The sequence below is a fragment of the Callospermophilus lateralis genome, chromosome 17, assembly GCF_048772815.1.
Source record: "Callospermophilus lateralis isolate mCalLat2 chromosome 17, mCalLat2.hap1, whole genome shotgun sequence".
Classification (NCBI taxonomy): domain Eukaryota; kingdom Metazoa; phylum Chordata; class Mammalia; order Rodentia; family Sciuridae; genus Callospermophilus; species Callospermophilus lateralis.
The window spans coordinates 14,204,082-14,230,849 of record NC_135321.1 but is presented as its reverse complement, the minus strand read 5'-3'; the positions used below and the strand labels follow the sequence as shown (position 1 = coordinate 14,230,849).

At 39.4% G+C, this 26,768-nt stretch overlaps 1 protein-coding gene across 1 annotated transcript in view; it reads left to right on the top strand.

Annotated features, from left to right (window-relative positions):
• The first annotated feature begins 2,131 nt into the window (after positions 1-2,131).
• Cdh20 (cadherin 20) overlaps positions 2,132-26,768 on the top strand; it is a 213,388-nt gene continuing 188,751 nt past the window's right edge. Inside the window, exon 1 of the mRNA XM_076836731.2 lies at positions 2,132-2,219. The gene's annotated coding sequence lies outside the window, so the exon portion shown is untranslated. The remainder of the gene's footprint in view (positions 2,220-26,768) is intronic.

Genomic DNA, 26,768 nt, shown 5'->3' with positions numbered 1-26,768 from the left:
ACTATGAATTTTAGCAGAAAGCATTTGAACAGATATGTGTCTTGCATTTAGTAGATACTCAACAACTGTTGAATTCAAACATTTATCCTTATCACTTCTACCCCTAAAATTATACTATTAAAAATGCAATAAGAACCCCTCATCAGATGCTAATGCTATGCCCTTGGACTTCCTAGTCTCCTGAACTATGAGCCAAATAAACTTCAATTCCCTATAAAATACTTGATCTCAAGTATTTTGCTATAGCAACAACAAATGGACTAAAACACCATTCCAAAAACAAGAAAAAAAAAAAAAAATCCCCCTCTAAGCTTTGGTAAGGAATTGATCACTAAGGACAGGTCATTTCCTTAAAATACCAAGAAACTGATACTGTTGATGACCTAAAGGCCCTGGCCAATTGATTAGGCTGCTTTGGGTCAAAGTTCACTCTACCACTTGTAAACTATGTGACCTGGGTACTCTAGTGACCTTTTGAAGTCTCACCTGTCTCATCTATTAAAATGGAAAGATAATAGTATGTACTGAATAAAGTACATAGTTCAATGAGGTGATTCATCTAACACATATCTGTCACTAAAGTCCTCAATAAACATTAGATGCTATAATATTAATAATTACTGTTATAATTACCAGTCCTAATTCTAGGCTTGCTGAAGTCTATTAAACATGACATAAGTGCTCTAATCAGAGCACTAATTTCTACTGTTACACACTTGGGAATTTTATCAGTTATTTATATACATAATTTTATCAGTTGTTTATATAGATCACTTGGCCACAGAGCAGGAGTAACTCATTTAGTAACCTACCAATTCAACCAAAATAACTTTCTGTATTTAGAAAATTGGTGGTGGGGAAGAGATCCTAAAAACACCTCACCGGATGACTGTAAAGTGATGTAGATGCAGAACTGGGCAAAGATTCCCCCTCTGCTCACCTGCTAAGCCCAAGTCATATAATCAATAACTTGGTATTCTAGGATAGGAGTCAGGACAAGAAAGAGGCAGTTCTCCCTGTGGACTTTCTTTATCTGGTCCCAGAAACAAAAGCCTTAATCATGGAACCAACCAACATTGCCTTGTAGATGGCCCTATCAGAGCACGGTGTGATTTGTTGGGGGGGGGGGGCGGTTCTTCATGGGGCAAGGGTCTCAGCTTCCTCCTCAGAAATTTGTGGCCCCTAGAGTAACCTGTCCCCAACCCCACTTAACTCAAAGGCTTAAAACTATACGAATTTGCTGAGGACAAAAGAGAACTGAGCATTTGGAAAAATTCTTATAAATTGATGAGTGGGGTTTCCAACCACACCCCTCCTCTGAAAATTGAGTCTTCTGCATCCTCAAGGTCAAGGTTAAACTGGGGCTGATACTTATCTCCTTTCTGATCCTCTTTGCTTGTCATTTTCTGTTCTCTTCATTGGCTGCTTCTTCCAAAATCCAGAATCCATAATCTATGCAAAATAAGTCACTGTAACTTCAGGGGAAAGTTTAGGTGTACTGCCCCCCACATGCCTACCTACCCCCTTTCATCCCTCTTCCTGTTAGCATTTCCTTACGCTCAGCCAATAGAGTAGTTTAAACATTTAAATGCGGTATTTAAACTGCATTTAAAGAATTAACCCATTTTGCCCCTCACTGGTCTGAACCACAGGGTGCCAACCGGACGTTAATTGCTTTCATCTGCTGGGGTTCCAGACAGTTCCTCAGAAGGAAGGAGCGCACATTCCTGGCACCAATTGGCTAATTCAATTTACTTCAACAGCATTAGCCTCTGTCGGAATATTCATGAGCAGGGGAATGAGGACCCGTGGCACAGGCAGGCGGCAGCCACTCGGGCTGGGGAAAGCGCGAGGGAGGGGAAGAGGACAGAGCACCGAGCTCGGGGGACAGTGACAACTACAAAGCGGCTCTTCTCACCCTCCGGGCGGAGTGTCGGGACCACGGGAGGGTGGGTCAGGGCATCGGCAGAGTTAGCGCGCCTGGCATCGCCCCCCAACTCCTGCTGGCCGCGCGGAGACTTTGTGAAACATCCGGAGGCAGAAAAGCTGTGACACTTTTGACAGAGGGGGAAGGGGGGTGGGGGGCGGGGGCAGCGCCGCGAGCGGGGCGAAGGGACCCAGCAGGACACCCGCCGCCCGGTGGGGGAGGCAGCGATGTGAGCTGGACACCCGCCCCCGGAGGAGTCTGAACGTCTCCCGAGAGTCGCCGGCTGTGCCAGGTAAAGCAGAGGGTTCGGGTCGGCCCGGCGCGTCTGTGCCCGGGTCTGGCGCCGGGCGGCGCGGGGCGCCTGGGAGCCCACCCTCGGGGTAGGCGCCCGGGGCGCTGCGCGCAGTCCAGCGCTACGCTGTGCCTTCCCTGCAACTCCCCGCCGCCCTGGCGAACCTACGGGCCGGGCTGACTTGGACTTCCTCGGACTTTACAGGGTTGCCTGGGAGGAGGGAACTGCTCTGGGTGAGCAGGAAGCTGGGGCGCCTTGGGGCAGGTGGAAGACGCCGAGTGCAGGGAGCCGGGCTGTGTGCGCCTGGAGACGGTGTTCGGGGACCCTGGAGCGCGGTTTGCGGGAGCGCTTGGCTGGGCTTAGCCCTCGCCTGCCTCCCGGGCGGCGGCGCCTCGCTCCGACTGCCCAGCGGAGAGGCTGCGTCCCCCTGCACTGGGGTACGCTTGGAGAAGAGGGCCAGAGTCTAGGATTTAGGGAGGCGCAGGCACCTAGGGCCCCGGTCCGCGTCCGCGCCCCGCGCAGCGCCCCCGCTCGAGCTCAGCTGTGGGAGGAGAATGTAGTGGTGATTCGTGTCCCCGCCACCTGCCGGACATCACCAACTCCCCGGATTTCCTGTCTCCTGGCCCTGACCCTCCCAAGGAAAGCTCTGAATTGCACGCGGGTGGTTGGGCTTTGATTGTTGTTAATGATATTTGGGTACAGCCGGGGGATGCCGGGGCGGAGAAGAGGTCAGATAGGGTGAAAATTTCAGATTTGCAGAGAAAATACTATCGCGGGATTCCAGTCTGCGGGCAGCAATAAGAGCAGGAGCCTTTCCTTGGCTTGTGGCCTCAGGGGTGCGGCTGGAACCTGGAGGGTAGCTCAGAGGCAGCGCCAGACTCCTCCTTTTTCCCTACTGCTGAGTGCAGACAGGTAGTAAGAGAAACTGGCACCAAAGAACTGAGAAGTCTGTCTCTGGGTAGATTCAGAGTATACTGTGGTACGGGTGCTGTTAATTGGCATGAATGCCAGGAAGAATTGGAGGTTTTGTTTGTTTTAATCGTCTGGAAACTGAGTCTCCATGCCCTCCCCCAAATAATGCCCAAAGACCTCCTCTAGTCTCTGATGTGTCTCCACCAAAGGAAACTACCCCTTCAGAGCTGGTGGTGTCAGGGACCCAGCTAGGGAATTGGATCTACCTAGGAAGAACAAAAAGTAGCAATGACAAGGTGCTTGGATCCATGCATATAAATATCATTCCTATCCACTCTCCTTCCTCAGGCTCCTCTAACTGGTGAAGTGTGGGCATAACCATCCTGAGCCCCAGACTTGCCCCAGCTTTCCCTTTTCACACATTCATACAACCTGGGAAAGTCATTTCCTTTTAGTTTGTGTGACCCTTGCATTCTCACTGGATATGCTCCCTGTCCAGGACAGGTTTAAGTGACCAATACTAAAGGAAGCCACAAGGGCACCTGCGGTTCCTCCTCTTGGCTTGGCCCCTAGTCAGATCTCCTCCAGGGTACAAGGCTTGGCCAGCTGATCAAGCAGAAAACAGGCGAGAGTGTGGGAGAACAGCCTGGCAGAGTTAAGCTGAGTGCAGGAGATGAGGTCAAGCCTCCACACTGGCCACATCCCTTCCTGCCAGAGAAAAGAGAAAGAAATGAAGAGCAAGTGGAAAGTATAAATTGAAACCCATCTCTTAGAGTCTGCTTAGTCTGAGGCCACTGACTTTGATGTGACCTTTCTTTTCGGTGCTTCTTATTTTCCCTATTTGCTGATGCACAAGGAGCCCGTGCCTTTCTAATAGGATGGTTATCATGAGATGATCTAATTTTGTGTCCGGGAAAAATTTTAAAAACTGCTTTGAGCATCCTGGGAAAGGACAGTCTATAAAATACGCGATTTTAATGTTTTGTTAAGTTTGCTACACTGCAGGTTAAGGAGATACATTTTTAGCATGTGTGCCATGTGGCAGTGTAAAATTAAAATGGAAGAGGAAAGTACAAACATAAAAATGACTTAGCATTCTTGACATTCTTGTGCATACTTGTAGAAAAATTATCTTTCGTTTGAGGAGAGTTGCCTGGGAATTTAATCAGTGTTTATACTACTGAAACGCCCCCTTCTACCTTTTCTCCTCGGTAAAATTTTATGACCCGGTTCTCACTGGAAAGGCAATGTGACTATCTTAAGTGCTGGGGGCTGAAGAAAGACTGGAGGGTTGTTCAGGAATCCTCATATAAGGTTTAGAGACTGGAATGGGAAGTTAAAATGCCCCTCGTCTTTGCAAAGCAGTGAAAAATTCTAGAAAAATCCACTGAGCAGGTTCGGGTGAGGGACTCAGCACTGATTGTCCTCTGCTCTCAGATTCAGGAAGCAGATTCCATCAGAAGGTCCCAAAAGGACTAATCAAGGTGCTTTTCCCACCTCCTTAGGTGAAGGCCCTGCCTCCCCCTGACCTGTGCAAAGAGAGTGACTCCTCTCTTGCTAGCAATAGTTTGCCACCTCAGAGAGACTAGCTGTGCCCTCGCAGACCCTCGTATGTTTGTCAATATCCCCCAAGCTCTGATGCTGCTTAAAGACTGCAGCTGTTGAATTTAAGTAAATAGTTGGAAGTCATCAAGAGAGCCACTGAAAGTGGGTATGTTTCCCCTGGTGAAGAAGTTATTGAATGCCTTTTGAGCTAGAAAATTAGCAGTTTGGAAGAGCAGGAGGGATTTCCTTGACTTCCCTCTACCCATAAACCAAGAGTCGCATTTTTTCTTTCCCTCATAGTAGTGACCACTGTCTGCTTAAGCATTTTTTACCATTTTGGACTTAAAGTGGGTTTTTGCCTGATGTTGGTCTATGGAGAAAGGAAAAAAATGTAAAGAGATACGGAAGGAAGAGCTGCAATGGCTAGAACATAAATCAGCCAGAATATATGGGGGGGTAATGAGAATAGGTCTTTTCACCCAAAAAAAAAAAAAAAAAAATGTCCACTTTGGAAGAAGAAGAAGTCTGATTATTGGCATCCCGGGCTGAAACCAAGGCAGCTGATGCTGAGAGGAGCCAAAGGGCAGTTCTTCTTAGTTTAGAAACAGCAAGACAGTCTCTGCCAAAGATTGCTGTAAACACGGAATAAAGATTTCATTGTGGGCTAGTGTGACTAGAATAATTAGAGAGTTAATTGTTCATTCTGATCGAATGGTGCTGCAATCAGGAGTGAAAAGTAGTGAAAATCAGAGCAAGGCAGAAATAGAAAAGTAACATTTATCACTTATATATACATTTGTTTTACTTTGATGGCACTCTGGGAAATCCTGTTTAGTTTAAAAAACAAAAACAAAAGAGGTGCACACGCGTGTGTGCACACAGACAGACACACACAAAAAAGCATATCCCCAGAATACTAGAGAACTGAGAAACACTGCTGCCATTTTCCCCTCCAAATTGCACTCTGGATATGGACAAAATTTCTCATCTTATAAAAATAGCATGTGAAACCACAGTAAGGATGAATGCAGTAGACAATTCCAGTGTTAAAGAATAGATATTAGGTGCAAACTTCAGTTTCTATTCAATCAAAATGAATGCAGATATCATCAGATCTTTGAGCTCTTCCAACACTTGCTTCACAGAAGGCTTAAGAAATAAACATTCTAGCTTTTATGTTTATTTTCTGTTTTAAAACAACTGCCTGCCATGATTAGGTTTTCATATGTAGTTGAAGAAATAGCCTCCTGTATTTCCATACTAATTTAGAAGCAAAAAAAAAAAAAAAAAAACTTATTTTAAGTGATAAAGGTGATTTTAAGCAACTGAGCATCTACAGTTGTCATAAGCAGTAGACTGTGACTTATTGTTATTTGCTAAAAGATAGCTCTGTGATCAATTCCTTCTGAAATGACTTCTGCAAATGAAGACATGAGCAATGGACTATAGAGAGCATTAAGCACATGGTGTCTGCAGAGAGGCAAATGAAGAACCCTGTATTCATTAGGTTCAATCCCTCCCTGAATCCTGATATTGACATGGAATATGGGGCAAAGTTCTCACTATTTGAATTAAAAAAAGAACATCTTTAAGTGTGGATGTTAAGTATAATTGTTCTGGGAATAAAAAGCACTGTTAGAAAGAAAGCATACTAAATTAAGATAAGGTCATACAGTCTCAAGAAGAGAAATATTTAGTTTCTCCAAGATATTCATCTTTGTTTAGAAGGTACAACATTATCTTTACTAACCTTTAGTTTCTTTTATCCATCAAAATCAAAAGGGATTGCAAAGGCAGAATACTTGCTGAAGTGTTAAAAGCGTAAGTGGTGCAAAATTATGAAACTATCCAGCTCTCAGAAGAAAAAAATTCTACTTTACAGAATGCACCGTCTACAAAAATTAAAAATAGAAAATCATATTGCCACATTAAGTTATGGCAACAGCCCATTTTAAAGAGAAATTTGGTCTTTTCTCATTTAATTGCATTCATGGTTTGCTAAATAGTTTTTTGGAATATTCTACCCATCTCTTGCTAACCAGGACTGCCGAGTTAAGAACATTCCTAATTACATATGGATTGACTTAATTTTAGAACCCTGAGAACATTCAACTTAAAGCATTACTCAAGTGCAATGCAAAACAGAAATGGTCCAATTCACCTCCAGGTATATGTAAATTTTTTTTTAATTTAAGGGATCATAAAAGAGAGAACATTTGGTGTGGGAATACATCACTATACAGTAAAAGAGTAAAAGCAGCCATAAACTGTGACATCTTTTAAAAACATACGAAAGTTTTAACAATATCACTATTGTCTTCCACGGCAGTAAGTGGTGGTGACACAAAGTACCACAAAAAAGTACAAATGACAAAGACTTGGATGGTATTCCTGAAATGAGGGTACTTTTGTTAGTTAGCAATTTTTGACAGTCTAATCAAAAGTTTGGGGCTTATTCTGACTAATGCCATCACCTCCAAAGAGCAAAGAGGTATCTTTCATGGGAGAGCTATTTCTTCACAAGAGCATCTTATATACTCTATTCATTGAACAAAAAATCTGAATACAATATACTACTATTAATTGTAGTCTATTTCAAATTGTTTTTCCTGTATTTGTATCCTTTGACTTATATCTCTCCATTACCTCCAACCCTGACCCTATTAATCAATGTTTTATATTCTGTCTCTATAAAATTGACCATCTTTTCTTCCTTCCTTTTTGACTCCACATACAAAGATCATGCAATATATTTCTTTCTGTGTCCAACTTAATTCACTTATATTCTCTGTATCAATCCATGTTGTAGCAAATGGAAAAATCACCTTCCTTTTAAAAGCTGAACAATATTCCATTGTCGATAAATATTTACAGTTTTGTCCACTGATGCACTGTAATCCTAGGTTGTTTCCATATCTTGTCTATTGTGAATAGTGCCACAATGGCATCAGTGTGCAGATATTTTTAAGATGGTAATTTCATTTCCCTTGGATCTGTACCAAAAAAGATTGCAGGGCCATACCATAGTCCTATTTTATTTCTTTAGGAAGTTTCATACTGTTTTCCATCATGGCTGGATCATTCTGCATTCCCAACAGTGTTCAAGGGTTCCCTTTTCTCCAACCCCTGCGAACATTTATTAGCTCTCATCTTTTTCATAAAAGGTACCTCAACAGGTGCAGAGTGATATAATAGTATAATAGTTTTGATTTGCATTTCCCTGATGATTAGTGATGTTGAACACCTTTCATGTACTTTTTTGGCTATTTTTATGTCATCTTTGAAGAAGTCTGATGTCCATTTTTAATAGGATTGTATGTTTTCTTATTATTAAGTTGTTCTTTATAAACAACTTGAGTGCTAACCCTTCATCTGATATATGGCATACAAATATTAGTTCCCAATCTGCCTTTTCATTTTGTTGATTGTTTCCTTTGCTGTGTATAAGCTTTTTAATTTGATGTATTTTTATAAGAATAAAATTGAATCAATGGAATTTTTGATTAGATGAAGTTGCTATATTTAAAGTCAAACTCCTTACTGGTCTTTGTTACTTTAAATTATTTATTTAAGCCACGTGTGGTGACATATACCTGTAATCCCATCAACTTGGGAGGTTAAGGCAGGAGACTCTCAACTTTGAGGCCATCAACTTGACCTGTCTCAAATTTTTAAAAAGGGGTTGGGGATGTTGTTCAACACCCCTGGGGATTCAATCCCCAGTACCAATGAAATTATTTCTTTAAACTGGTAAGGCATGCCTGAGACCAATAGTAATAATTATTAGCAATACTCTGATGTACACATGAGAAAGGTGAGAAAGTTTAAAGCCTTAAAGGCTTTCTCCTTTTAAAATTTTAGTTTTACCTAACTATTCAATATGTTTATGCATATATAACTTGTTCAAAATGCACAGTATCTCTGAATAAAGGTGGTACTGTCACCCAATAGCTTTTATTTATAAGTTGTCAGAAAAACAGATCTACCCTTTAAGTACTGACTCTTAATCAGACTCATTAATACTAAATTATTGCATGATCTCTGATGTATCAACTAATTAAGGAGTAATTAATAAAAGGTTCCTTTCATTCCATAGCATTGGCTATATCTGGTTGTCACAGAAGTCTGTTTGACATGTGGCCAAATGGTCAAGTGTCACCACACAACTGCAGTTGTATGTTTTCAGCATCTGTCAGTAGGACAGAAACTAAACACTTCACATTGAAATTACTTGAGGCAAATATATTTATCTGCACCTACATAGAATTTATAATGAAAATAAGCAGTTAGTCTTCCACCCAAATGAAAAAGAGATGCATTTAGGAACTAAAATGCTATAGATAAAACATCACCAATTTTTGTTTTTGTTTTTAAGATCTGACCTTAGCTGAATGAACAAGGTGATCTTAATGTTTTCCCAGAGAATAGTACATAATGCAATATGTTGGCATAATTGGGAGCTCATAGTCAGTAGAAAACCAGGGTAGAATTAGCATGAAGATTCAATTACCCCTTGTTCCCAGAGAGAGTTGTTTACTAGGATTAGAGTTAAGGTTGTGGTCAAAATAGCACAAAAAGATGTACAGTACAGCTTTCTTATTCTCTGCTTGATATTTCTGGATGAAACCGAACTTTGACTTCTTTCCATCAGTAATTTAACATATGGCTTACTAAATAGCAGCTGATGTAAACTGTTCAACAACATTTTAAGTGTATACTTGAGCATAAATACTTTAGATATATTTAAGAAAATCTGTGATTAAAGTTATTAACATAAAGGAATGGTATATGTATTATATTATATTCATTATCTTTTATTTGACAAAGTCAATGTATTTGACCCTTATCAAGTCCTAATAAGGGATCAAATTGTACATATCATGTATAACTAATGAACTTACTAGAATTTATTTTTAAACCAACAGACATAATTTCACTTAGCAATTTAATGAAAAATTGGCTAAAATAATTTCATTTAGAAATTTCTTTATTTGGTGATCTTTACAAATCTAGATAAAATTCCTTTTAATTTGTAAAGATCACCAAACATGTTTTTTTTTTACTTTGAAAGATTATTAACATACTCTATAAAATATCTAAACAGACAGAAATGAACAATCTCTGCATCTACAGAGACGTTTTTCCATGCAGATATTTTGAATAGACATGTAGAGTCAGCATTGTCACCTGCCTACTCTTGTTAAGGTCTGTAGAAAATCTGTGAGAACCAACTGGATGCTATAGCCATCCCTGTGCCATCCACACACAGGCTCCTCTGTTCTTATTTTTTAGCCTATTCTGGCTATTGCAACAAAACACCATAGATTAAGTGACAAAGAAACAACAAAAATTTATTTTCACAGACGTGGTGGCTCAAAGTCTTGAGATATAGATGCTAGCATGTCAGGTTCTGGTGTGGGCCCTCTTCTGAGTTGCAGACTGCCATCTTCTTATTGTTCTCTCACATTACTAAAAGAGGGCAAAAGACCTCTCCAGGGTTTCTTTTATAAAGGCACTAGGGCTCTACCCTCGTGATACAACTGCCTCCCTAAAGTCCCTCCTAATACTGTCATATTGGGAGTTAGGGTTTCAGGGTATGAATTTTAAGGGGCCCAAACATTTACAATCCATTGCATCTTCTCTACATTTATTAATGTAAAAAAAGATACAATTTTCAATCTCTGCCTTTCTCAAATACCTTGATTCCCTGCATCAAAGGCCTCATATGGAGTATGAATTTGCAAAGGCATCATCATTACATCATCAAAAACAAATGCCACAGTTGAGCTTTTTTAGGATATTAAATAATATAAAGCTATGCCTATATTTTGTATGAACTGGCAAGAATGACCAAGAGTGTTCATCTTTAAAAAAATGAAGATTTAATAATATTTGGGGGCTCTCATTAGTATCAAATCATACTTAAAGCAAATAGTATCTAGCAAAGTACATCTCTGTTGACATAGTTTTGAAGGGTTATAGTTAAAGCTAACTTTTCCACCCAGCCTACAGTCTCATCTCCTTGATGCTGGAACATTTATTTTAGTCTAAAAATGTGAGATGTGCTCATATTTGGAAATAAAATCCTTGAGTAGTCATTAAAAAATTAATCCATTTGGCAGTTCAGTATCTCACTGGAATACTTCTGGCAGCTCAGCACTGAGGATATCATGTGATTCTTGGAGCTGGCTAATATTGGGAAGTCAAATTGCTCAGGGTTATTTCTTTAAACACAGGAAAACGACATACTTTTTCATGGTATTGAAGTGCTATACATTTCTTCATAAATATCTACTATATATTTCACTCATCAATTAAAATGTATCACCCTGAGAGAGAAGGCAATGAAACTACCTACCATTTATCTAATCCTCACTTCCATGCCAGCCCCTGGGTTAAGTGTTTCACATGCCTCATTTACTTCTCTATCACTATTGTTATCACCATCATTTTGCAGATGCATCTAAAGTGTAAGGTAAATGGTTATCCTAAGCAGATTTCAAACCCAGTATTCTCCACTCCCACATTTGAATCTGACCACTCACCTACACTGCCTCTCCTCTGTATGGTTTCTCAGCCCTGTGTCGCTGTGGACATTCTGCCCAGCCAATTATTTGTTTGGGAGAAAGGGTGCCCTGTGCATTGTAGGACATTCAACAGCTTTCCTGGCTTCTACCCATGAGACGCTAATCATATCCTGCCACTTGGAACAACTAAAACTGTCGCTAAGCATTACCAAGTGCCCCTAAGGAGCCCAAATTACCCCTACTTGAGAACTTTATAATAGGCTCAAACTCCATGCATCACTTATTAAAGCACTTATTGTCAATTTAAGGATTGGATATCTACCTTCCAAATCACAATATAAATAGTTCTCATAGTGATACTAGCCACATTATAGATGATTTGCAAAAGACTGGTTAAAACCCTTAAGAAAACAATGATGACATCAACATGGCTTCGATAAGATCAAGTCTTCCCTATAAACTCCTTTCCTTTGGAGGCCCCAACCAGATAACCAAGAGATTGCTGTTTATGTTTACATATGTCTACCAACAAAAACTGGAACATGATTGAAAAAAATTTAAATTCCAGTTAAGAGACTCCAGGAATACAAGGATAGGAACTCTCTTGTTCATCTTTATATTCCTCGAGACCAGCGTCATGCCTAGCACGTAGTCAGTGTCCAACAAATACTTCTTCAATAAGTCCTGGTTAACTTAATACAGGTTTTCCATGTTGTTGTGGGCCTCTGTCTGAACTTTCCATGTATTACATTTTGCTTTAATTAGTGGCATGGAGATACACATTATGGTACACCAATCATATTTACAAATTCAATGAAACCAGAAGGAATAATAGATAATAACTGAATAAATTGGGTCAAAAAGGCTGTGCTAGATCTAACACAATGAAACTTAACACGGACACATGCCAGTGAGGGTTACAAACCATGCAGAGGTTTAAGGGTACACCTAAGACCATTCAGCTCAGGAGGACACACTGGAACTCAGGCCTTTGGATACAGGGTTCCACCATTTCCAGGAATGAGTCATTCCTGCTCTGCTTTGTCATGGGCAGGATGCACCTGCTGAGATGTCCTCTTCTACTCAGCACATTCTACTTGAGTTTTGCCTATGAAAAGTAGCCACTGGCCTAGAATGGCCACAACACCACTTCAAAGAAGAAATGGATGAAGGCCTTCAAGTGGAAGACCTGGCATAGAAAAGAATTGGAGGGACCATACCAGTCAACTTCAAGTATCAGAAATATCTTCATGTAAAACAGAAAGTAATTTTATTGCCTTAAAGGCCTACGTCAGGGTCACTGAATGGAAACTACAGGGCAGCATATTTTACCCCAGAATAATGAGGAGCTTCCTAATGATGAACTGGAGTGCACTTCCCTGGAATAGTGAGTTAGCAGTCATCAGAGGGGAACATGCATAGGACTGCCCTGTGGGAGGCTGTGCACCAATGTCAGATGGAACAATGCATCAGAAATTCCTGGAGGAGTTTTCTAGCCCTTACTGTATTTGAAATTTACAAGATCTATTATTTTCTCCAACCTACCTATTCAGAGTCATCGTGATAAGTAAAATAGAATAAGCAGGAAAAGGAACCTTCCAATGGTCACATAGAAAAAGAATCCCTCACATTGTGCCAGTTACTGTGCAGAGTACCTCACCAGCATTATCACATCCACTCCCTATAAAAGCTCCACGAGGTAGGACTAGGTATCACTTCCATTCTGTGACTAAGGAAGCTGAGTCACAGGTTAGTCACTTGTTCATGATCACACGGCTAGTAACTCTAACCTGACTACTTGAACCTGAGTCTGTCCCAAATAACAAAGTCTGGTTTGTAACTACTGTAATACGCCACCTCATCTGTTCAATAGGGATGCACTATTTTATTTGAAATGTTGGCAATTTCTAGAGTTTAAGACATATGGCTATTCATGCAACTACCTAAAACATCTTCCAAAGTCTGAAATACATCATTTTAGAAATTATTTGCTGTTTTCTATTATCTGTGATGTTGTTCCCTTCAAACAGTGCCATGAGTTAACTTTAGATTAAAAAAGCAAAGTAGAGTGTTTGGGCTTATAAAATACCTGTAGAAGGGAGATTGGAAATGGCATTTCAGGTGACATTCTGTAATTTAGGGAATTAGAATCAAGGCCTCCAAGTTACAAAATACCAATATGAAACAAGAGTGATAACTTTCTTTTCCACAAATTTGGAAAATTTTAGCAGCCAAGTTTTTAAGATAATTTCATTAGAGATTATTCTTTGCTTTTTATTGTTATATTGTTGGATTATCTTCTATTTTATGATTATCATGTTGAACATGTCATAAAACTAAGGTGATTTTAAAAACTACTTTCTCTGTCTTTATTATTTCAGTTCCAAAAACACTGAAGTGCTCTGAACCATTCTGCCAGGGAGCATGGAATTCAGATCTATTTGCCACTCTGATTTAGTTGATGACAACTTCAGCTTTGCAAATTAAATCTGGTGACTCCTATTCTTAGGCAGCACTGCTTCATGCTTACTGTCCCAGACAATAATCGGCAAAAGACTTAAAACACAGCTCAGCGCTTGCTTTCTAAAGTTATTGCTGCCCTGGTGCTTACATGCACTTAAACATTTATGGAAGTCCATAATTCTGTGTTTATCATTCTTGGAAAGCATCAACGCAGTTGTAGGCAAGAGCCCAGGCACTTATCATAGGACTGAAAACGGCATCCTGTGCTGTTCTCTGTGGGGGTGGTTATTTTGCCAAAAGTCAGGAGGCCTCGCTGGGCCCCATGGCTTTGCAGAGCTGAAAAAAAAAAGCCCATTTCTTTACCTGCCAGCGATCAGGGTTATCTGCTGTTAATTAAATAGTTCTGTGCCAGATGTTTACAGCCTGCTGCAGCCCACCCCAACACAAATAATTGCCTTGCCGAACCTCTTCCCCTAACACTTGCCCATCAGGGTACCATTTCACCAACTCAGACTACGGCTTGATGAGCATTTATATGACTTTGTGAAGAGGAATGGAGATTAGCACACTGGTGTTTTCCCCGCAAATCTCCCCCTAGGTTTTTACATTATTTCATACAGGGAACCTTTATAAAAAGAATGTTCTCAATACACTTCATGATGATACATACTATAAATCAAGAACTGAGACATATTTTTAATGGATCATTAGAAACAGCTCCAAGATGTACAACATGGAGTGTGAGCCCAGAAAAGCAGGCTTTCAATCCTACATGAGCTACCAAATGAAGGAGACCATGGGCTCTTCAGAGGATTTGGGTAGAATAGACGAACATTATCATGAAAAGAAAACAAAGGTACTTCCCTGACTAGATTCACCAAATTCAAGACCAGAGAGATCTTATGAGTGTTGAAGAATATACAAATACTGTTGCCAGGACCTTGGCCTGGGGCTAAGTTCATTGACTTGGTGTGTGTCAGAGCCGTTGGGGCAGTCATCTCCACCCTCATTCAAAATTCTAAGAGGTATAGAGGGACATATGTCATGGTACCCTTGGAAGTCATTGGGTAAAGTATTTGAATACATGCCTTATTTACTCAGGAAGTGATATATAAAAGAGAAAAAGAATGGCCACTAAGTCATGGCCTTATTTATCAGAAGGGAAGAAAAGAAATGCATCATTATTACCAGTTATTTTTATTATAATAGGTACCCAAGTTAAAGGGATCTCTAACTTCCCGTCCCCATTCACACCCACCATTAATATCCTACAGAAGATACCAAAGGTAACTCTTGCATCTTTGAGACAAAAGGAAACCTTTTATGCATTTGATGCTGGGTTAAAGAAATATTTAAGCCAAAGTGAAGGCATCAAAAATAAGTAACTGCATTGAAAAGTCACAGCCATATTGAACAATAAACAATTTATGGAAGGAGCCCAGAAAAAATTGTTTTTTAAAAAATTGAAAAGCATAGCTTCTGACAAGTATTCTTTATTTATGAGTATAAGTAGAATTTTTTCAAGGAACACAAAAATACTAAAATAAAATGCAAGTTTGACACACACTTTTCTTTTTGAGGTTTGGCAAAAAAGGGAAATCTAAGTAGTTACAAGGTTAATTGTGGAGTTTTAATTCAATATTCATTATCTACACTAATTGAGAGAACAAAAGAGGTCAGGATTATATGAAATTGTAAATGATCCAAATGAATTCGTAGTTGGACTAGGAGAGCGTTTTTAGTATTTGAACTGAGTATCCCTAAGCCCAGACTCTAACAAATCATTTTTTCCAAAAGATAAGGAAGTCTCATAAGTCAAGTACAGGTGCTCAGGTTGGAGACTGTTCTTGTTCCCTTCCTCTCTCACGGTACTCCTCCGTGTAGGCCCACTTGAGCTGCTACAGGCTGAAGCCACCAGATCAGCGCTAGGCTTACTTTCTGCCAAGTTTATCAGATAACCCAATGGTCACCTGGTTGTATTCTCACTCTTGCTTTCTGTTCCTTCAGAACTCCTGTGATTTTATATAATTGTGGATCTGAGAGCAAGGGATGGGAAGAGGTATTAGGAGGAATAACCAAGTTTCTGCCCCAGTAACGAATGCTAGAGTCAAAACCCAGGTCTAATCATCCCCAAACTGTTTACCACTATCAAAAACAAAAACAAAAAAAAAGAAAGAAAGAAAAAGAATATCTCTTGGGCTGGGGTTGTGGCTCTGTGGTAGAGCGCTTGCCTAGCATGTGTGAGGTACTGGATTTAATCCTCAGAACCACATAAAAACAAACAAATAAAATAAAGGCATTCCGTTCATCTACAACTACCAAAAAAAATTTTAAAAAAGAATATCTCTTGTCAAACATTTCTCTGCTTCTAAGGCAAAATGGAATATGTATGGTTTCAAAAGAATTCTATGCAGGCGAAGTGAATAGCTGTCAACAAAGTGGCAATTAAGGAGAAGAGGTGCTGTCAACAAACTTGAAATAATGATTCTCTTGGAACAGTCATATATCTTCTCTCTTCTATACCATCTCCTCAATGGTCTCTTCTAGGATAATCTCAAGTTTTCTCCATTTAAGTTAGAAGGAGAAACTCTACATGTAGCTCTTTAGAGACTGGAAAATTCATAGATAACACTCTTCCTCCTTTTCAGATGGACATAGTGCTAATGTTCTCTTAAAACTCAAGATGTATTTTTGGCCAGACATAATCAAATGTCCCCTCCAGTTTTCTTTGCAGTTAAAGAAACCAAAAGTAGGTTGATGATTGCAGAAATGAAGCTATCACCCATGTGTACAAAATACTGCCTTTGTAAACTTCAGTTTTACCTGTATTATTTCATGTCAGAGCTATCTACCTGCAATCCTTCTCCTGGCTGTGATTGATTTCATAGGTCCACTAGAACATCTGTGGACTCCATTAAGTTTTCAAGTGGAAGATTAGGAAGTGACTTGTTTGACCAAGGCAGTCAAAGTTTTAAACTTCCACATTAAACTTGCTCACATTCGTCCCACCTCTTGAGGAAACTACATTTCTTTCTAACTATTTCTGATCCTGTCTTCCAAAAGATAGTTCAAAACTTCTCTTTCTGCATTAAGACCTCAAACACTTAGCCATGGATTTCTCTGCCCCACCACGACTCTGATATTCTTCTCATACTAATTTATACTCATGCCTGATGTTTGATGGTGTCTCCGCCAGTGGTGGTGGTTGTCTCGAGCATACATTTTCTCTCCCCCAAAATGAATCATCACCTTCTTCAAAGCAGAGACTGGTGTTCTCCCCTCTGAATGGGGTGGGCACATGGATCCAATGCCCCTGTGCTTCATGGCATCCCCAAAGCATTCTTCTGTGTCAGCTTGGTGCTGGAATGTTCTGAGCCCAAATCCTGTCAGCCAGCTCATTACTGATTCACATAGCCACCAAAAGATGAGAAATCCAGATTTTCACCCGTTTCAAGAAGGAAGAGCTGCAAAAGTAGACGGCAGAGTGGCAAGAGAGCTTAACTGGAGCTGAGAGAGGAAAAAAAGGAAGGCGAGAAGGAGCTTGCGAGAGGGACAATAAAACGTGATTGTGGGGGAAATGGGGAAACGTTGCAGTTTTTAAAAATATGAATAACTACATTTTAATTTCAGCCCTTGGGATCTAGGTGTAGCTTGTGATGCACTGGTGGAAGTACATTTATTTTTAAACAGTGTGGAGTCTGTGCTTTTAAGATTTAAGACTACAGGGGGTTGGAATATATACTCTTTTTAATTGGTCACTTTCTGAGTGGCTGTTGAAAACACTGGAATTCCCAGACCAACTGACCTCAGTCTCCATCTCTGAATTCTAGGCATCAAAATAGCATTTTTAAAATAAATTTTTATTTATTTGTTTTGGGTATTGGGGATTGAACCAGAGGCACTTTACCACTGAGGTTGATAATCTTCCTGTCTCAGCCTCCTGACCTGCAGGGATTTATAGGCGGGTGCCACCATGGTCAGCTCCCTCTTACTGTGGTGCTAGGGATTGAACCCAGGGCCTTGTGCATGGGAGGCAGGCACTCTACCAACTGAGCTGTATCCCCAGCCCCTCAAAATGGCATTTTGGCAAATCTGTTCTCTGTGTCCTACCAGCTAAATATCTTCTGTTTGACTTTTACACCCACTTTCCTAGCAAATCCAACTGAAATCCAAGATGAACAGGTAGATTTTGGTCTTAGAGATTGATGCTCCCCCAGGGAAAACCGGCGAAATACATTTACTGTTAGCAGTTCCAAACATTCATTTACAAGTTGAAGCTATAACTCGGTCATTCTCTGAATATGTCTTTATAGGTTGCTATGTATGGGTGTGAGATATCTCAGAAATAGGCTAATTTAGAAGGAACTTGAGTTCTTAATGAATGTTTCTTACAGACTCCATAGTGACTCCATTCTGGTTTTGCCATGTGAAGTGTGCCCTTCTCATTGTTGTTAGCGTGTGCTTTTTAAAGATTCACTCCTACACAGTACAGTGGTAATTATTTTTTCATGGATATCTACAGATTCTGCACCTAGGAGTTCTGCACTGAGAATTAGAACATCTTCATTCAAGTCATCTCTCTCCAAGCCAAGAGTAAAACCCCAATGTAGCAACATTCCAAAGTAGGTCAAAGAGTATCGTAATCCCCAAACTGCCACATGCATGTGATAGAAGAAGGACAATGTCAAAATTGAATGTTTTTATCTCACATTGCACCTTGTCACAACATAGTTTCATTTCTTTCCTCAAACTAACATGAGCTAAAGATTTAAATGGATAAGTAAAGAATAAAAGGCAAGAGTGGTATTTGAACCACTAAAGCTAATCAGTTGATGTATTTGTTATATTTAGGTTGATTGAAGCACTAAAGAATCACTCCATGTTGTTTTGGAAAAATTGAGTCTGAATGATTTTCCCAGAGATTACACAGTAATTGACTAATGTAAGACTGGATCCCAGGGTCTGCATGTCATTATTCTTCAAGTACAATATACTCTCCTTCCGCCATCTCTGCTGACCCTGCCAAAGTACCACTACACAGCTTTGATGGCAAGTTCATTTTGTATTGCTTAGTAAATAATGTATATTGTGTCTATTCTGCAGCAATATCCAAATAACCTGTTTTTCTCCCATTTTACTGATTTATGTTTTGACCCTCATCATTGTTTAAATTTCTATCACAAAATTATTGCTGGTCTCTAAAACTCCATTCTCCATTCTCTTCCACCTAGCAAGGTGAGACTAGTACACTCTTCTAGTGAGTCTAGTGAGACTGTACACTCTTCAATAATTCCTGTGGTTCTAATTTGGAGATTCAGGAATCTCAAGTTGATATATCAAAGTAATTATGCAGGTGAATCTAAACAAGATTTTATTCTGGATTCAAAGGAACCATAGATAAATGACTAAAACTTACATATTGGAAACAGGATAGGGTGGAGAGGTTCAAGATCATTATCATAAACAAGGCTGAAATGTAAACTGCCAACATATTAGGGTAATAAATGTTAGCTGCTATAACAAAAACACAAAATTTTAGTAGCTTAGCCCAGAGGTAATTGTTTGTTTGTTTGTTTGTTTGTTTGCTCACAATAGTACAAATTCATGCTGGTGGTCCTTCTGAGAGTTTTTCCTATGAGCATTGACTCAGAAATTTGGGCTTCTTCTACCATGTGGGCTCTTACCTCCCTTGCAAGACCTTAACTTAAGGGCAAGAGAATCTGGAAGATGTGCTCCTCCTGTGTGCATAGAAAGGAAAGTAGACTCATGAGCATCCTTCAGTCTTGCACAGCTCCCAGCCTGTTCTTCACTAGCAAGTAGTATCTTGATGTTCAACATGGACCCTCCTGGTTTGGCGGCCCTGGGCACAAGGGGAAGACTACACCAAATCATTAAAGTCATTCCACTTTAACCAAAAATGGGGGGAAAGAAGGAAGGAAAAAATAAATGAATGAATGAATAAATGAATGAAGATCAGTTCATTAAGCTTGTTAAAATCTTTGGAAGAGGGCTAGAGTAGTAGCTCAGTGATAGAGTGCTCACCTCGCACATGTGAGGCACTGGGTTTGATCCTTAGAACCATGTAAAAAAGTAAAATAAAGTTACTGTGTCCATCTACAACTAAAAAAATATTTTTAAAAAAATTGGAAGAAACAAAGAAAAGAACCATATAATGGTTAAGTACAAGGTCTCAGGAATCAGATAATCTAGGTACAGATGCTGCTGATCCCAGGATTACACTCTGAGAACCACTGCCAGGAGTCATCTCATTTTCTGTGGCTGTGGGTGTCATTACCCCAATTCAATGAAAAGATTCTCAAGCACTAGATAGGGGTTCAGCCCACAGATGTTGGGGTCTGGCTGTTTTAAATAATTGTGATTGCTTCTCTCTGAACAAATTACTTAAATTCTTGAGCATGTTGCTAAGTCTCTCTGAGCAAGTTTACTCATTTGAAAAGTGAGAGTGATAATGCTGATCCCAAAGGAACTACATTTGATTATCTATAAAAAAGCATTTTGTACCTCCCTTACACATAGGAAACACAATAAATGGTGTCCACAAATATCATCAGAAGATAAGGAGTCTATCCATTTTGCCTCTATGCTACATCCAGCCAACAACAACTACAAAATTGAATTTTTGAAAGATCTTTGAGATGGTGGCAGTAGTTAAAAGAGTAGCACCTTTGGAATACGCAAGCCTGTGTACAAGCCAGGTGACTTTGGCCAGGCGATTCGACATCTTTGTTTAAAATACAGTCTTAGTACCCATGACAGGAAACTGATGTCATGACAAGTAGGTCATGAGATAACATGTAGAAACATGCAGCATAGTTCTGTCACATGCTAGGCATTCAACACACAAGGAGTCACAATTGTCAAATTTTTCTACAGTAGAAAGTGATGTTTCAACTACGAAAGTGAGATGAATGATGTTTCCCATCTTTGACCCACACAACTACTCATCCCTACTGGAAGAACAGTTTCTAGATGTCTCTATTCAAATGGTAATCAGTGTTCAAAACTCAAGGTCTCCTCATTCAGGACTTTACAGTCACATCTTAATAAACCATAATGAACTGAAGACATGAAGAATACCTGGGTAAAGAGGCCTCTCACTCCAGCTGTCATGTCAGTTTGTGACAGCAACTGGTAGTTCATTGTAAAAGATGCTAATCTCAATCTGAGCAGTGGCGGTGTTGAGAGGAACATAAAAGGAATCCTTGATTATCTGTATCAGTAACCATAGTCCCTGGGGATGCACTGAGAAACTTCAGATCACATATGGCAAGAGTCCTGTGATAAAATATGCATCAGTGAAGCTTCATGATTTATGATAATAAAGAAATGGAAAGTTCTGCCCTCTACAATAACTATTTGTGTCTGGTATTTCTCTTTACCATTTCTGGAGACTTTGCAAATGGCATTTGTTGTACTAATTATTATAGCACTCTATACCTGGACTACTAATTCATTTCTGTAACTCTTCCGTCAAGTTCCTGGGGGCTTATCATAATACTATCCCAACAATGATGATTTTCTCAATCTAAATTTAAGATATAATAATGACCTCAGTTGCTGGACTACAAAAGCTGCCTATCAGAGTTAAATACTATTATTTCAACATAAATATCATTGTTTATTAGTATTCACCAGGCTACAGAGAAGAGGGAGTCCAAAGTTTTCAGAGATGCACAGCTCACATCAGTGAGAGAAGATAAAATCAGGTTGACCACTATCTTCTTTTGGGAGTGGGCCATTCTTGATTTCTAAATTATGTCCTTCCTTGTTTTAAATGGTGATAATAATAGACAGTAGAGTTAAGGCAGAATAAGGGGGGGGCAGGGGTTTACTATTCTTGACAAAATTAAAAGTTAGCAATTCTAACTCCTTTCTTTCTGTTTTGACCAACAATTGAAATCTCAAAATTTGAAAACCAGTGAACTCTTTCCCTGTAACATCCCAGCAACAAATCCTTAGGTACTTACTCACTATTACAAGTTTTCTGTTCCCTTTCTGTTCCATTCAAAGCCCACATTGTTGAAAATTGCTTATTTATTGATCCAGTAAATAAATTATATGTCTTCATATATTTGTTACTCTATTCCAGCATTCTGGTGATACGTGGAATAACTGTCATTCCTTTTGTTATACTAGTTCTTCAAACTTATGAAGAAAGCCAACTTGTTCCCCCAGTTAGACTCCTCTCCTATACCCTTCTCCTACTGTCATGGTTTCTACCTCACGGCTACCCTGCTAGCAGTTGTTTTCTCCCCTCCATTCACCTCTAAGATATGTGCACTTACTAACGCTCAGGTCTGATACAGCAATTTCCAACTTAAAAATGTTACAGAACAAGGGCCTGCCCAGAGCTGCTGCGGCAGCCCTGTTACCTATCCTTGTCATCACTCTAAAGATTTTTAGATATGTGGCTTGGAGTAGCAGGCGTAAGTTTATTAGAAGGGATAGGAGAAGGAGTAGAGGAAACACTCTCCAGGGAGAGAGTGGGTCCTCTCAGAGAGGAGAGAAATGCAGCTGGTCCTGCCTTCCAGTGGAAAACTTCCACAGAGTGCCACCCGGGTTCTGCACTTAACTTGACTGACAGCAAGATTGCATCAGACTTCTAAGACCCACTGCTCAGGGTCTTACCCCAAGGAAGGGAGACTTTTCTACAGATCCAAGCCAATTATGGGTCACTTTGGCTCACGATGACTAGTTCTAACTGAAACTTGTTCTTAAAGATTTCATATTTAGGGGGTTTCCTTCTAAGGAAGGAATCATATTTCATACCTCCCTGAGTGCTGGAACTTGGTCTGTGTAAAGGTCACTAAAGTCCCCTCTTTAGGTAACTTGGGTTCTTCTTATCAGTAGGAAGAAACCTTTCCAATCTGCACTTCTCCTGAAGAGAGCAGGTTGTTTGCTGAGGAATGTAGCATATCCCATTGACTGAAGCCAGGCAGGGCTGCAAATAAATTACTTTTTTAAAAGAAACCATGTTGGGGTCAGCACAATAGGCCCAATTTATAGAATAATCCCCTTAACCTCATGTTCCCTCTAGTTATGTCTGTCTGTTACCTATCAGAAACATTCACTTAAGTGTCTACAGAACAAACCCCAAGATTTTTGTGTAGCAAAAATTACAAGCCATCTACATTCAAAAGACCCTCCTGCAGGACACATAGGGACACACATCCTTTCTTTCATTCTACTCTTCTGAAATGGGCCTTTTCCCAACCAGATGCCATTCCACTCTCTCATTATGACTTCTCTTCCAGGCCCTGCGCTTCCACAAAGTCTTTTCAAATCTAAGGGTTGGCACTGACTTCTCCTCCCCTGAATTCCCATAAGAGACTCTGTGTTGCCATGCCTGCATTAGTGATTTGTATGCTTGTATTCCTGCTGGTTTCTCTAGTAGAAGATAAGATCTATAATTACACAGGTAGCCTTACTCATTTTAAACTCCCGTGTATATATATATAGTACTTTGCACTAACTTAAATGTTTATTAATTTTTTCAGCTGAATTACATGATTCCTCAAATACATACTATCTGTCAAATACCCTTCAAACACAATTCCCCAGTTTGCCAACTCCACCCCCCATCTCTCTTAATCTCAACCTACGCTGTCCAACACATGAGCCGCTCACCACAGGACTCTTCAGTTTTAAACTTACATTAATGAAAGTTTAAGACATCAGTTCCTCAGCTGCACAGCCCCGCCCCCATTTCCAGTGTACAATACCATTCATGTCACAGGCAGGGCACTACCCTAGATGGGAACATTCCCACCACTGCACTGGGACTGCTGGTCCAGATGCCATTCCACAGTTCCAACAGTGGAACACTGTTTTCCTTGCTGTGTAGTTGGCCATAAAACAGTCTCGGCAAATGTCATACAAGCCTCTGATAAATGAAAACCCCCAAATCTTTTTGAATAAACATCTAACTTCTCTAATGCTATACTTAAACAACTACTTTTTGACAATCTTACCTATATTTTTCATTCTGCCATAGTTTTGATTAAAAAAATATTGTTCATAAATTGGGTGACTATACAATTTGTAATCCATACTGGAACACCCATGAAATACATGAAAGGGAATGCTGTAAAAATTATACTGAAACAGGCACTGACCCGAATCATCCAAGGCTTACCAGGATGGCACAACATCCTTGAAAGATCACATCTAGAATACTGCCCATCACTAGAGAAACCCAGATTAAGAGTAATCTAGTGTTCAATAATCTGTTAATACACTGAATTTTTCCTTATTTCACACCTTATTACTCCATTTACTCATAAGAATATCATGAGAAGTAAAGTATCTTGCTTAGGTTCATATCCAATTACTGTTTTAGAATCCACTAGCAACACAGCAATTTTTTTTTAACAACAGAGAAATTTTTCTTCTTCAGAAAAAGAGGAAAATGCACTACAAATTGAAATAAAATTTATATATACATTAGGTTAATTTCAGCAAAATACATGAATTTGTAAAATTCTGATATAATAACTTTCTTATTGCATGTAATGAATCCCAAGGTTCACAAAAATCTGCTTGTGTATGGGATGCTAACAATTACCTGTAACTCTTTTAGGATGCAAACACAAGAAAAGAACACATGTAACTAATTTTCTTGAAATAGTTATTTAATGAATATCACTTTATTTGTGAAAAATCTATTCAGAGGCAAATAACTGCTGATAGTGTGGCTAACGAAATCCTCATAAAACTCTAAATCACAAATCATTGAGCCTGATAAACATAAATAAATGAATAAATAAACTGTGGTATATATACACAATGGAATATTACTCAGCATTAAAAGAGAATAAAATCATGGTATTTGCTGGTAAATGGAAGGAGTTGAAGAATATTATGCTAAGTAAGCCAATCCCAAAAAACCAAAGGCTGAATGTTTTCTCTGATATGTAGATGCTGATCCATAATGGGGGTGGGGGTGGGGGTGGGGGTGGGGGAGGGGAGCATGGAAGGAATGGAGGAACTTTAGACAGGGCAAAGGGGAGGGAGGTGGAGGGAGTGGGAATGGGGGCTGGAAAGATGGTGGAATAAGATGGACATCATTACCCCAAGCGCATGTAGGAAAGCACAAATGGTGTGACTTTGCTTTGTGTACAACCAGAGACATGAAAAACTGTGCTTTATATGTGTACTGTGAATTGAAATGCATTCTGCTGTCATGTATAACAAATTAGAATAAATAAATTTAAAATTAAAAAGATAAATGAATAAGTAAATAAAGAGAAAACCAAATGCAGATGCTGAACAAAAAAAAATGAAGATGAAGTAGCATTGCTTAGCCCACAGAGTAAAAAAAATAAATTTATGTGGAAGTATGTTCTCATGGATTTTATGCACAAAAATAATAGTAGATTTGGCCAAAATATTCCATAAATAAATGTAGTGAAAACTCAGATAAAGGTCTTAGCATGATATTAAAGGACAGAGATTAGAGAATAATATTAAACTGAAACCAGGGGAGAAGGGACCAAATTTGGGCTCCATTTCTAACTAACTCTGTAGCCTTGTTCAGGAACCTCTAAATGATATTTCTTCATTATTCAAGAAAAATAATCCTTGGTGGTGGAGAGGACCTGGGGACCTGGGTGTATCAGGAATGACTTCACCCCTTAACGTCTACACGAATGGACTTGAACCCCAGGGTTCTTCGGCTTTGAAATTCTGTACAGTGAGGTACAAGTTTAGGATAAAATACTTAAGGCTTTTCACCCATTGAAAATATTGTTCCAAATTATAATTAAAATAAACATTTTGGAGTTTTCATTTTTTTTTTTATTTTTACAGTGTGTAGCAAGTGTATACAATCTACCCTTTCTACTTTTATGACTTTATAAGGCACTATGTACTATTTTGCTTATATTTCTCTTTAAAAACATGTTTCCTCTCACATAGATTATCTTAATCTTGAAATCAGAAATTTATATTTAAGTAAAGTGAAATATTTCAACAGAATCTTACTTCTATTGGCCCTTAGTAATACACTAAAATGAAAATCATATCATCTCTTAAGAAGATACTTATTTTCCCCTGCAACCTAGATATATAAGAAAACATAATTTACTAATCCATAGTTTGTGGTATGCCTACATGTTATCATTTTCCTTAAGACCTCATTTAATTCCCAAGCTAACAGCAATTCACAGGCAGTTAAGATACCCATTTCAATCAATTTTCTAAGTCCCTAATTTTTCATTAGAATGATCCTTAAGGCAGGTGGCCTTCCATTAGTTTGGCTGACAGCTCTGGCTAATGTTTTAATGATCCCTAGCAAAGGAAACAAGAGGTGGGGAGAGGTGAAGGGAGATTTACAATGGTGAGGATAAGCTAGATCAGGCAAGAAGACAAAGTACATAACTGCTAATTAACTCTCCTCATCATTTAAACATCTGCAGGAGAGGAGTTACCAAACTATCCCTGTACTGCTGACAAGGACCTGGAAGTATTTGCTTCAAAAGTGGCCTCTAATCCTACAGTCCCAGACATACAGGAACTTGTCCAATAGCCTGCCAGAGAGTACTATTAGAACATGTAAGTTTTGAAGGCTTACCTATATTGAAACACCTGAAGTAAAACAAATCAAAGAAACAATTTCATCTCTTGCAACAGTTTTCTAACTTCTCTCTACCTCCATCTTGCCTCCCTGCTGTCTAATTTACATACAGCAGCCAGAATACTCTCCAAGAATAAACTAGATTGTATCCGTCTTTTGCTTAAACCTTTTAATGGCTTCCTGTTGCAATTAGAATAAAATGCAAAAATCTTTACAGTGGCAAATAAACTCCACATGATCTGGCTCCTGAATACTCACAGAGTTTCACCTGCATGAATCAAAAACCATCTATAGTGGCTTAGACACTGTAATGCCTAAACAAGCAAAGATTTAAACTCATCATCATTAAACAAGAGGTTTACTTTTTTTTCTCCTAAAACAAGAATTTAGAGGTTGGTGCTTCAGTGCTGGTTCAGCTGCTCAACAGTCATTAAGACACCACATTCTCTCCTCTAGCCCTAACATGTGGCTTTGTCCTCCCACTTACAAAATGGCGCTTTATCTAGG